This window comes from Motacilla alba, chromosome 18, assembly GCF_015832195.1.
Source record: "Motacilla alba alba isolate MOTALB_02 chromosome 18, Motacilla_alba_V1.0_pri, whole genome shotgun sequence".
Lineage (NCBI taxonomy): Eukaryota > Metazoa > Chordata > Aves > Passeriformes > Motacillidae > Motacilla > Motacilla alba.
The window spans coordinates 2,841,421-2,853,090 of NC_052033.1; positions in this window are offsets into that span (position 1 = coordinate 2,841,421).

Consider the following 11,670-nt stretch of genomic DNA (forward strand, 5'->3'; position numbering starts at 1 on the left):
CTGGCACTGCTCACCCCCAGCTCACACCAGCACTTCTGCATGTGGGTTTGATTTTAGGGGGCTTCCTTTGTTTGTTTGGTCTTTGGGGTTTTTTTTTGGGGGGGGTGGGGTGGAGAGGTGTTTTACTGTCCTTTTTTTGTTGTTGGCTTTTTTTTGTTTGTATGTTTGGGATTTTTTAATAAATTTATTTTGAGGTTTGGTTTTGGCTTTTTTTTTTTGCTTTTGTCCATGGCCATTTTAGCATCTCTCATACAGCCCTAATTATGACAGCAGCCTTTCACAGAAGATTACCATATCTTCCAAAGATTTTGGTTACCTCATTTGGTTTGGTCTGCTCACTTGCAGCCAGGGTAAAAGTATTTCCCACTGTCCCACCCAGGCTCAGCTTCCTCATCCCAGAGTACACAATTCACTCCCATTTCACTCCCCCTGCGTATTTCTGTCCATCTCCTACATCCTCTTAAAAAGCCACAAGCACACAAGCAATTTACCTTGGGGAAAAAACAAGTGATAAATAGCAATAAAATAGCCAACTGCAGACATGAGATCCACAATGTGTTTGTCATTTAGATTTAATCAAAATGTTAATAGGCTTTCAATGTTATTTGAGAATTTCAGATGTATTTAATATGAGAGGATTTGCATATCTACCACTGAGTTTTTAATCCTTGATAAATGTGTAGAATAATCAATTATTCAATGAACATACAAGAGCTGGCTGATTAAATCTCAATTATAAAGCCAAGTCTTACCCACTCTATTTATTATGACTGTTCTCTCAGCATTGCCTAATTAAGCCATATTTGATTATGGGGTGAAAAACATTTATTGCAGATATTGTGGCTCTGTAATTGATGCATATCTGTGGCCTGGCTGTTAAGCCCTAATAAATACATTTTAAACAGCTAATTATTTAATTAACAACACCCTTCCAAGCTCAGTGTAAACCATTCTGCAGGCCTGCCATGAAAGCCCTGACAGGAATGAAAGCTCTGGAAGCTGCTGTAATGTTTTCACCCCTCTCTCCATGTGCCAGAGCTCCCAGCTCTGCCTCCAGTGCTTTGAAAAGAGGCTCCACCACAAGAGTTGGGATCCACCAGTCCAAACTGGTCTCTGCAGCATGGACATTGACACCTGAACTGGTGTTCATCTGTCACAGCCCAGGGAGAGGAATAGGCACTAGCAGGGGATGCTGTGGTTTTGTTCGTAGGACACATCCAGCTCCTTTTATTTATCATTTTTTTCTTTAATCTTGTGCTGCCAACATCCTGCTCTTCCAGCAGCCTCACAGCACTCCCACCTTGAAGACAGCTGAAGGTCAGCCAGATGAAAGTACAGCTCAATGATATTACATGCTCAGTCACATCTTCTGAACTTTATTTTCCTGCCCATTTCTTGAAAGGTTGACAAAACCTTCCAAGTCAAGCTATTTCCAGTCACTGCTTGGCCCAAGAGGCAGCTCTGTGCTGGTCCCCACTTCAATTAACTCTAATTAACAAGAGAGGTAAAAGCACAAGAGCTTTGTAACTCTTCTGTGGCAGGAACCCTTCTGCAGGAGATTTTGGACATCACCAAGTATTTAAAATTTAGGTTCATCTCCCAGTTCAGCAACTGGAGATGTTCAAAAAAGAAGAGCACCATAGTGTGCCCAAGATTTGTTTGTTTTGCCTCAGCTATGAGAATTTACCTCCTCTAGCTTGCTGAGACTCTGGTACCAGAAAATCACAGAATTCACAGAATCACTGGGTTGGAAGAGACCTTCAAGATCATCGAGTCCAACCCAGCCCCAGCACCTCAACTCAACCCTGGCACCCAGTGCCACATCCAGGCTTTGTGAAACACACCCAGGGATTGGGACTCCACCACCTCCCCGGGCAGAACATTCCAGGACTTTATCACTCTTTCTGTAAAACACTTTTTCCTGATATCCAACCTGTATTTCCCTTGGTGCAGCGTAAGATCTACCACAGAAACAGAGGGAGAGGGAGAGGGAAAGGGAAAGGGAAAGGGAAAGGGAATGGTCTGTGTGACCCCTTCCTAGATAAACACACACATCCACAGCACCAGCTCCCAAATACACACAGCAGGCAGGCGGGAAGGAGATTTCAGTGCGCTGCTGAAGCTCAGCAGCTCTGTGACTCTCTGGTGCTTTTCTGCAGGGTTTGAAGATGTGCACTTTAGGCTACTAAGCCACTGTCTTTTCCTGTGATTTAAAAAGAGCATTGCTCTAAGTTTTCATTTTCTTCAGATCAAATCATTCAACCTGCTCTAACTACCCAGCATTACAAGCACTTGCCAGCTCATATTTTTTTAAATGTGTTTGCTAATCCAAAGCAGGATTTGCTAATGCAAACCTGGTGGGATGTAATTGCAGCAGACACCAACACATGTAGAAGTGAGAAGGATTTTTGCTAAGAACTGCAGAAACAACCCCAAAGCTCCTCAGAGAGCCAGCAAATCCTGCCTTTCCCATGCAGGATTCCTTCTAGCAAGGGATCTTGCAAAATACCATAATTGAATTATCCATCTGTTTATTACCAGGGAATTATCTGCTTCAGGGTTTTCTTCCCCTAGAAACCAAAAATGGTGAAAATTTGCAAAAAAAAAAAAAAAAATCAAATAAATCTGAAAAGCTGAATGCAAAGCACCACTGTCAGCCCCAGCCAAAGCCTGTTTGGGACCAGAGGCAGTTTAATTGCATTTGGTCTTTAGGAAACAAACACTGACAACCCCAATATCACACAGAGTGTCCCACAGTCACTGTCCCAGCCACTCTGGTGCCTCTTGGTCTCCTTTGGGCCACCAAGGGAGCACAAGAGGCAACAACAATCTGAGCCCCTTGAACACAGGGATGCTGTGACTTTCTTTCCAAGTCAAACATCCTGGTTTATCTGTTAGTGAGGGATCCTCTTCAGGAGTTCTGCATGCTCTTTTACAAGGTAATTATAAGTAAATTATAAATTATAAACTAATTACAATTTGAACATAATTTTGATCCCAGACCATTTTTAATCCCACAGAATATTAAGTACCAACTTCCATCTAACAGCCACAGGCATTCCCTTTTCCTCCAGCTATAAAGAACCTCAAAGTAACAACTCTGCTCTTCTCTCTCTTCAACCAGCCAGGCTGGTAAGCTGGACCCAGAAGTTCCAGCCACAGCACCTCAAGCATTATCATATTCTCAATAAATTTGGAATGTTATGTGCCTCTAACCCAGGTTTGATAGCAGCAGAGAGCACACTGGCCTTGCAGAGGATGGCAAACACCCGCAGTCTCTTTAAGCAGCCAGTCAGGTGCTCCAAAGTCTCTGGAAAACCAGGCAAATGTAACAAATCAAACCAGAACTGTGTGTGTAAAAATCAGTGCTGAATATTGATGGTTTAAAACTCAGTCCAAACTGGCTCAGTAATTTGGTTTTTTTTTACAGTATTTCAGAAAGAATCACTTTAAGGAGAATACTCCCCTATTTTTAGCTTGGAGGAGGGTGTGGAAGCTATCTCACACTGAGGCTGAACGCAGACCCTTTGGGGTAAGGCAGATACTGAACAGAAACACAGCTACCTGCATCCTCACCCACAGCTGATGGATGGGGAGATAGCAGGGAATCCTCTGGAGTGGGATCATCTGCTTGCAGCTCTGAGCTGCTTTTTCCTGGGAGGAAGAGTCAAAGCTGAAGATTTATCATTAGGACTTATCTTCAAAAGAATTTTAATGAAGCAGAAATCCTAAATGTAGAAAATTAAAGAGCCTCCTGTTTTATCCCTGGTATCTAAATCCTGTAGGCAACATGAAAGTCACTGAAATATTTCTAAGCCTGAATAATACAAAATGTACAGATGAGAATCCTCCTCTGATGAATATTTGATAGCAATAGTCTCAGCATGGAATGTGGAGAGCACCTTCACTCCCACACACATCTGTGTGTACATGCAGAAAGCTCTAAAGGCTGAGACACTACCCAAGAGTCTAAAATTAAGAGATTTTCCCATGCAAAAGCACAACCATCAGCTTCTGTGCTCCTTTGCCAGCCAGGGAGCACCAACTCCTCCTCACTGTGATGCTCATCAGCCTCTCCCTTCACCCTGTTCCCCTTTCAAGCCCCTCCACATGCAGCAATTCCAGTTTCTAGCATAAAATACCATTCCTAAAGCAGTTCATTCAGCGCAAACTGACATCAAGAATATCCCTCAACAACTCCTGTGTGCGGCTGTATCAGCTCCACACCAGATTTAGTGCCATTTCCTCTCCTCAAGGTCCCTGACCTGGGCCAAACCTCAGTGCTGAGATGAGCCAAGCAAAGGGAGCAGCTTTGTTCTCCTGCCACTCCCGGGGACAGGCTGAGGTGTGAGCACAGCTCAGTATCAGCTCAGAGGAGTTACAAGGGCATTGAACGGGAGCACAGACTGTGAATGATGCCACCAGCAGGAGGCTTCAGGGACAGATCAGGCACACACTTCACTCCCAGGATGGGCTGGACTTAGACACAGAATTATTTTGTGAGCTGGAGTTGTGCAAGTCCTTTCTAGACCTTGCTGGTCCCAGCCCATGGTTGGTTCTTTTGCTCCTTTTCTGCCAGGGTCGGGATTAAATCCACGAGATGGAATTTCTTGTTTGGACTCAGATGTTTAGTAGATCTGATCCATGTTACAATCTCACAAACCATGAGTTCCACTGCACTTCACCCTAACAAACAAAAAATGAAGCCCTGTCTCTCTACAAGGCCTTTGAAGGATAAACTGCCCAATTAAGAAATGCCACCTCGATTATTTTTACTTTTAACCCAATAACCAACCACCCAGGACCCACAGTGCTGACTTTTTTATCCAATTACACAAAACCACCCAAACCCATGGAGAAGAAGGTGAAGAAGGAGGACCAGCCTCCACCCTAAAACCTCCATCTTGCTTTATATATTACTATATTCTAAACCCTTAAACTCTGAGTTTTCCACCCTGTGATATCACACACTTCTATCCAAACTCCACCCCCACAATCCCAGTTCTATCATTCCATTTTGGAAGCTTCTCCACAGCCTCAGGTCAATGCAGTGTTCTCTTGGGGGTCAGTGCCTGGCAGCACAGAAAGTCTGAAATTCTCAGTAACCAGGGTTCCAACAGCCCATGACTCTGCTTTTACATCCTTCCTGGTGCTTCTTCCCACCCTTTAGGAACAGTCTGTGTCTTTCTCATTCTCCTAAAATGGCCCATTTTTAACAACCCAGGGAGTTCCCTCCCTCATTAATGGGTAAGCCTGGTGGTGTGGCAGGTGCTGTCTAATCTAAGCATAGGAACAAATATTAATAAAAGCCTTTAGACTATTACACCATTAAACACCACTCTGTGATCACATGTTTTCCTGTTGAGCATTGATGTCAACTCCTGCTGCAGTATTCACCACTAAAAATCTTTTAAGTGTGCTTTCACTGATGTAAAAAAAAGACATTTGAGGCCACAGAGCATTAAGTACAGATTTACTTCTTTTAGACTGGTATTTCCTTTTTCTTGAGTGGAAAAGAGTGTCAGACTCACACCCCTTCTCCTTTCCCCTCAGTTGGCTAGGCTGTTTGGCAGCACTAAAGGTTAAAGATTTAACCACAATCTGATGTAGTAAATTGAAGCACCTCAGAGCTAACACTTGTTATACTTGGGGTTCTTCAAGACACATCTTGTTTTGATGCAAAGGAAACAAAAATAGACAAAAAAAAAAAAAAAAAAGCACAGGCGAGGAGCCCAAAAATAAAAATGCAGCTTCTAACTCTTACAAACAAAACTTGCTTCTGAAGAAATATGCTGTCAACACAAATATTAAGGAAAACTTCACAATGAAGAGTTGGGTTTTTGAGGCATTGCATGTGCCTGCCTTTTTATTTAAAGACTTTCAACGTAGATGAAAAGACCACAGTTATCCTGGGGCTTGATTTAGGCCCCTGTTAGACAAAGGGCAGCCACAGAGACAGAAAGTCCTGCCTGAGGGTGGATGCCAGGTGATGTACAAGGTGGATCTAAACCACAGCAGAGCTGCAAAAGGCTTTGACATCCTCTCCTTCACCTGTTGGCCTGGCTGAGAGCACTTCCATGATGCCTTGTGGAGGCTGACCTAGAACAGAGACCAGCTGGAGCTAAAGAATAAAGTAGGGATTTATTAAAAGGCCTCAATGGATCCACCTTGGGCAGCACAAGAGCCCAGCCAGGGCTGCACCCAAGATGAACCCAAATGGTCACAAAATGGACAAATGGTCATGGGGTCTCTTACTTGGATCAGTTCTGCTCCATTTGCATCTTGGAGTGAATTGTCCAGTTCCAGCTTTAGCCCAGGCACTCCCATCCTTCTTGTTTTTCTCTCCTCAGCCCATGGTGTTTGTGCTCTTGGGCTGAGCTTTGGATCATTTGTCCTTGGTGCCCAGCTGGAGCAGGAATTGTTTTGTCTCCCTGCTCTGTGCAGAGAGCTCACCATCCCCCATATGAACCCAGCCCCACACACTAAAGCAGCACAGAACCTGAGAAATAGAAAAGCCAAAACCTGAGGCATCATCCAGAGTGAGCACAAGGCCAGCTCAGGGCTGATGGGTGTCTTGGGGACACTGGCAACATCCAGCACTTCTTCCCCAAAACACAGCCCCTCCTCAGAGCAGGGTAACCCTGCACTCGCTGCCTTTTGCAGGCAGCCCAGGGATGTAGCTGTGAGCATCTCCCACTCTTTCCAGGATGTCTGACTATTACAAGTAATTCAGCTTCACAGATTCACCTGCCCACAGAGCTCGTGTTTCACACATCAACCACACAGAGCTGGGTTGTTTTCCTGACACCAAGCTTCTGCTGGAGCCAGCTCCATGCACCCATATCAGCAGGGACTGCCCCAGGAGCAGCTCCCTCAAAAACCCAGCTGTTTTCTCTAACCTAGAGAGTATTGAATCTAAATTTCTGTATATCAGTATTTCTAACCTAGAGCTGTAGAACTGCAGTTTCCAGAACACACAAAACCCAATCAATAATCAATTATTCAATGAACATACAAGAGTTGGCTGATTAAATCTCAATTATAAAGGCAAGTCTTACTCTATTTATTATGACTGTTCTCTGAGCATTGCCTAATTAAGCCATATTTGATTATGGGGTGAAAAACATTTATTGCAGATATTGTGGCTCTGTAATTGATGCATATCTGTGGCCTAATAAATTGGGCTGTTAAGCCCTCATAAATTCTAGTACAGAACTAGACAATGACTTTGCACAGCTTTTGTAACACAGCTGTACCTTCAACAAGACTAAAAATCCTGGCAAGTGGCTCAGCCAAACCAACCTCCTCTCTTCCTGCCCCTCTATTTTACATCATGACTCCTTGAGTGCCTTAGGAAACCTCAGCTGCACCTCACTACCTGGCCATCTGAACTGCAGAGAACCTGAATTGGGGAATTAATTTCCTGCCCCCTGCTGACATGAAATGGCCTTATACCCAGCTGTGTAATGTGAGAACATCAGAGTCATTTAAAGAGGATTATATGTACAGTTGAGCAGCCTTAAAATTTACTAGGGAAAACTTACTCCCAGCAGCCAGGAATCTTTCAACCAGCAAAGGACATTTCAGAACTGACAATATGTTGTCCAAGCTGATACAAATATCTGTGGTTCATTTGCGATTCAAAGTGAAGAGAATTTCAAGAATATACCAGCATTTAGGATGAACCTTGGTATGGACCAGCTGGGCCACCCAAGAGCTGACAGGGTTCATAGCAGCTCATGTCCTGTCTCATTTCAGGGGGACTGGGGGCAGCAGATCAATGCTGCAGAAAAGTAATTGCACAGTTCTTACATGAGCTGAGTAGTGGGTAACATTTTCTATGTCAAATTACTGATCTTTTGAGCCTTGGGTTTGTGCCTGAAATGCCTAGTCCTGCAAAGAATATCCCTACTTTCCCTATAACCCTTCAAGTGCAACTACTAAACACCTCTGAACCCAGCAGACAGACAGCTCTGTACAAGTGAGCGTGGTTTTCCCCAGCCAGCAAGTAGTTTTCAATAGCTAAAAGAGCAAATAAATCTCAAATAATAATTTAAGAAAACCAAAAGAAACAAAAAAAACCCCAAAACCAAACCAAAATAAACACCCCCCACAACAACAGAAAAACCGAAAATCAGAAACCAACAACCCTTCAACATATAATTTTTTGTTTACTCTGTCTCTTAGGCAGGTTCTTTGTTAATGCCACAGACTGGTGGTCCCCTCTCCCCGTTTTGTCCCTGCCAGACAGGAGTTCATGATTCCACAAGGTGCCAAGTACACCCACACAGCAGCTGAGGCTCATGGCTGTACCCAGCAGGCACAGGGCACAGCTCTGAGCTGGAGCTCAGACCACCCCAGGCACCACTGGGTTGATTCAGGACCTGTACAAATGCCAAGTGTTGTGGCAGGCAGTGCTGCTGCATCAGGAGTTGAGCGTTGTTAACTGCATTTCTGCATGGTCCCCACACTGGGATACCTGAGATAGCCAGACAAGGTGTGACAGAGGTATCAGGAGTGATCCAATTGAGGGCAGAGTTTCTGAGCCCAGAAGTTGGTTCTGCAGGATCCAGACTGCTGCTGCTGTCTGGGCTAGCAATGCACAGCGGAGAGGTGCACAGGCTGGTGGGGAGATGCCAAATAAAGTGATGCAGTGCTGGAGCTCAGAGGCTCACAGGGATGTCAGTGGCCATAAGCATCACACATCAACTCACCACTAATGTCAGAGATCTGACTTGAGATAAATAAACCTCATCAAAGATAAAATCTCAGATAGTATCATCTGTGACTGTCAGAGCAAAGTCTGACCATGTCTTGTGGTGACAGAGATGTTGCAATCACCAAACACAACATGCCACTGGCACACGCCAACATCCTGCTGGAAAAAAACAAGCAAAATCAGGAGGAGTTTTCTCTTATGTCTTTGTGCTAGGAAGTAGATGAGGTTTGCTCATCAAAAAATCAAAATTTTAAAATGTGAAGTAATGACAGTGGTGCCAGCTCATTACTGAACAGATTTGATTGTCATTTTATCCTCTTCTACCTCGTTCCATCCAACAACAGAACAGGAATATGAGGGACGTGTTTATCTTGGTGGGATTGAATGAAAACTGCTTTACTGCCTGACTCTGTGGCCTCCGTCCAGGGGCACCAGATACCCAGTGCCTCAGCTTCTCTTCTTTAAACTGGGAAAAGCAGAGGATGGAAATAATCAGTGAATTTTGTTTGGAGCAGACCAAACCCTGCTCACATGCTGGCCACAGCCAGCAGAACTGCAGCTCTGCCCTGGCTGCAGGAGCCCTGGGGGCTGAGTGGAAGGCCTGGAGACACATCCATGTGTGGAAATGACAGTCTGGTCAGAGAAAGAGAAAGCCAGATCAGCTTTCCCATGAATTGGTCTGGTAAGTTTTAGAGAGGCAGAGAGAAAAAATGGTAAACAAATGGTAAACTATCTGCAGGTGGTGTTTTGAACAAGGTGTTTTCCCCATAAGGTGTTTACCAAAGGATGTTGTTCTTAATTAGCCAATCATGTGATGTGTGTTAATTAAGGGACCAATCAGGTCCCCCTGAATCAGACCAGGGTATAAAAGAAGGGGTTCCAGTAAACTGGGGGCTTCTAGCCTCTTAGCCTTCTGGCCTAGTGTCTGCATCATTTATTGTCTGTTCCTGACTCAATGGTGATGCCTATGTGCCTGGGAAATCCCTTACTGTGTCTGACCACAGGGCCTGCCTTCTACCTGCCAACAACCCCCCTGCCAAGGCCACTGTCCTGGGGACAGCAGGGACCTGTCTCCACTGAGTGACAGAGTGGCCACAGGCAGCTGTAATGATGCCTTAAGATTTTAGCCTCCATATTTTTCAACTCCTGTACTGCATTAGTGTATAACTCTAAACTCCATACAAAGTGTCAGCTACTGCCTTCACATTTGGATCAGTCAAAGCAATCCCTCTAGGCCTGAGGTCCAAGGACACCCTGCAGCCTCAGCCCTGAAAAGAACGAACAAAACTGAACTGGGGAGAAGCAAACTGGGGGAATGTGACTTCATTACCTGAAGATTAATTAGAGAATTAATCCCTGATATGTGAATGACCAAACTTACATCTGTCTGAAAAACTCGTGACCATCATCCATCTTGTCCATAGCCACCTGGGGAGGCTTCAGCTGCCCTCAGCATATCAGAAGGCCCTTCAGTAAATAAATCTGCTTTTATTCTATAACTTTTTCTGGCCTCTGTTTCTAGGTAAGCCTGAAAAAGGCATCAGTGACACAGAGCATGGTGTGACAGTGACAGTGAGGGAACCGAGGGGCCACAGGCCTCAGGTACCCCCTAAGGGAATGTCATCTTAAGATTTTAGCCTTCATATTTTCCAGATCCTGCACTGCATTGGTGCCTAACTCTAAACTCCACCTGAAGTGTCAGCTACTGCCTTCACATTTTGGTCAGCCAAAGCAATCCCTCTAGGCCTGAGGGCCAAGGACACCCTGCAGCCTCAGCCCTGAAAAGTACCAACAAAACTGAATTGGGGAGAAGCAAACTGGGGGGGATGTGATTTCATTACCTGAAGCTTAATTAGATTAATTAGAGAATCCCTGAATTAATTAACTAATCCCTGATATGTAAGTTGGCCAAACTTACATCTGTGTGAAAATCTCATGACCCTTGTCCATCTTGGGTGCAGCCCCTTGGGGAGGCTTCGTCTGCCCTCAGTGTACCAGAAGGCCCTTCAGTAAAAAAATCTGCTTTTATTCTCCTAACCTTGTCTGACTTCTGTTTCTAGGTAAGCCTGAAAAAGGCACCAGTGACACAGAGCATGGTGTGACAGTGACAGTGAGGGGACCGAGGGGTCACAGCTGTAAAACAGAGCACCGTGTGACAGTGACAGTGAGGGGACCAAGGGGCCACAGCTGCAGCACAGAGCACGGTGTGACAGTGACAGTGAGGGGACTGAGGGGCCACAGCTGTAACAGAGCACGGTGTGACAGTGACAGTGAGAGAAACGAGGGGCCACAGCTGTAACAGAGCACGGTGTGACAGTGACAGTGAGGGGACTGAGGGGCCACAGCTGTAACAGAGCACGGTGTGACAGTGACAGTGAGGGGAAACGAGGGGCCACAGCTGTAACAGAGCACTGTGTGACAGTGACAGTGAGGGGACTGAGGGGCCACAGCTGTAACAGAGCACTGTGTGAGAGTGACAGTGAGGGGAAACGAGGGGCCACAGCTGTAACAGAGCACTGTGTGACAGTGACAGTGAGGGGACCGAGGGGCCACAGCTGTAACAGAGCACAGTGTGACAGTGACAGTGAGGGAACCGAGGGGCCACAGCTGTAAAACAGAGCACCGTATGACAGTGACAGTGAGGGGACTGAGGGGCCACAGCTGCAGCACAGAGCACGGTGTGACAGTGACAGTGAGGGGAGCGAGGGGCCACAGCTGTAACAGAGCGCAGTGTGACAGTAACAGTGACAGTGGCAGTGACAGAGAGGGACCCCGGGGCACTGGCAGGTGGCAGCTCCAAGGAGGACAGCCAAGCTGCTTTTTGGGGTGATGCTCTGCAGAAGCGCTGCCCCAGCCCTGCCGAGCACACAGCAACCACAGGCTCCTGCCAGAGCGTGCTCACGGGTCCCTCTCTCAGAGGCCAGACCACAGAGCAGCCCCCCTTAGCACCT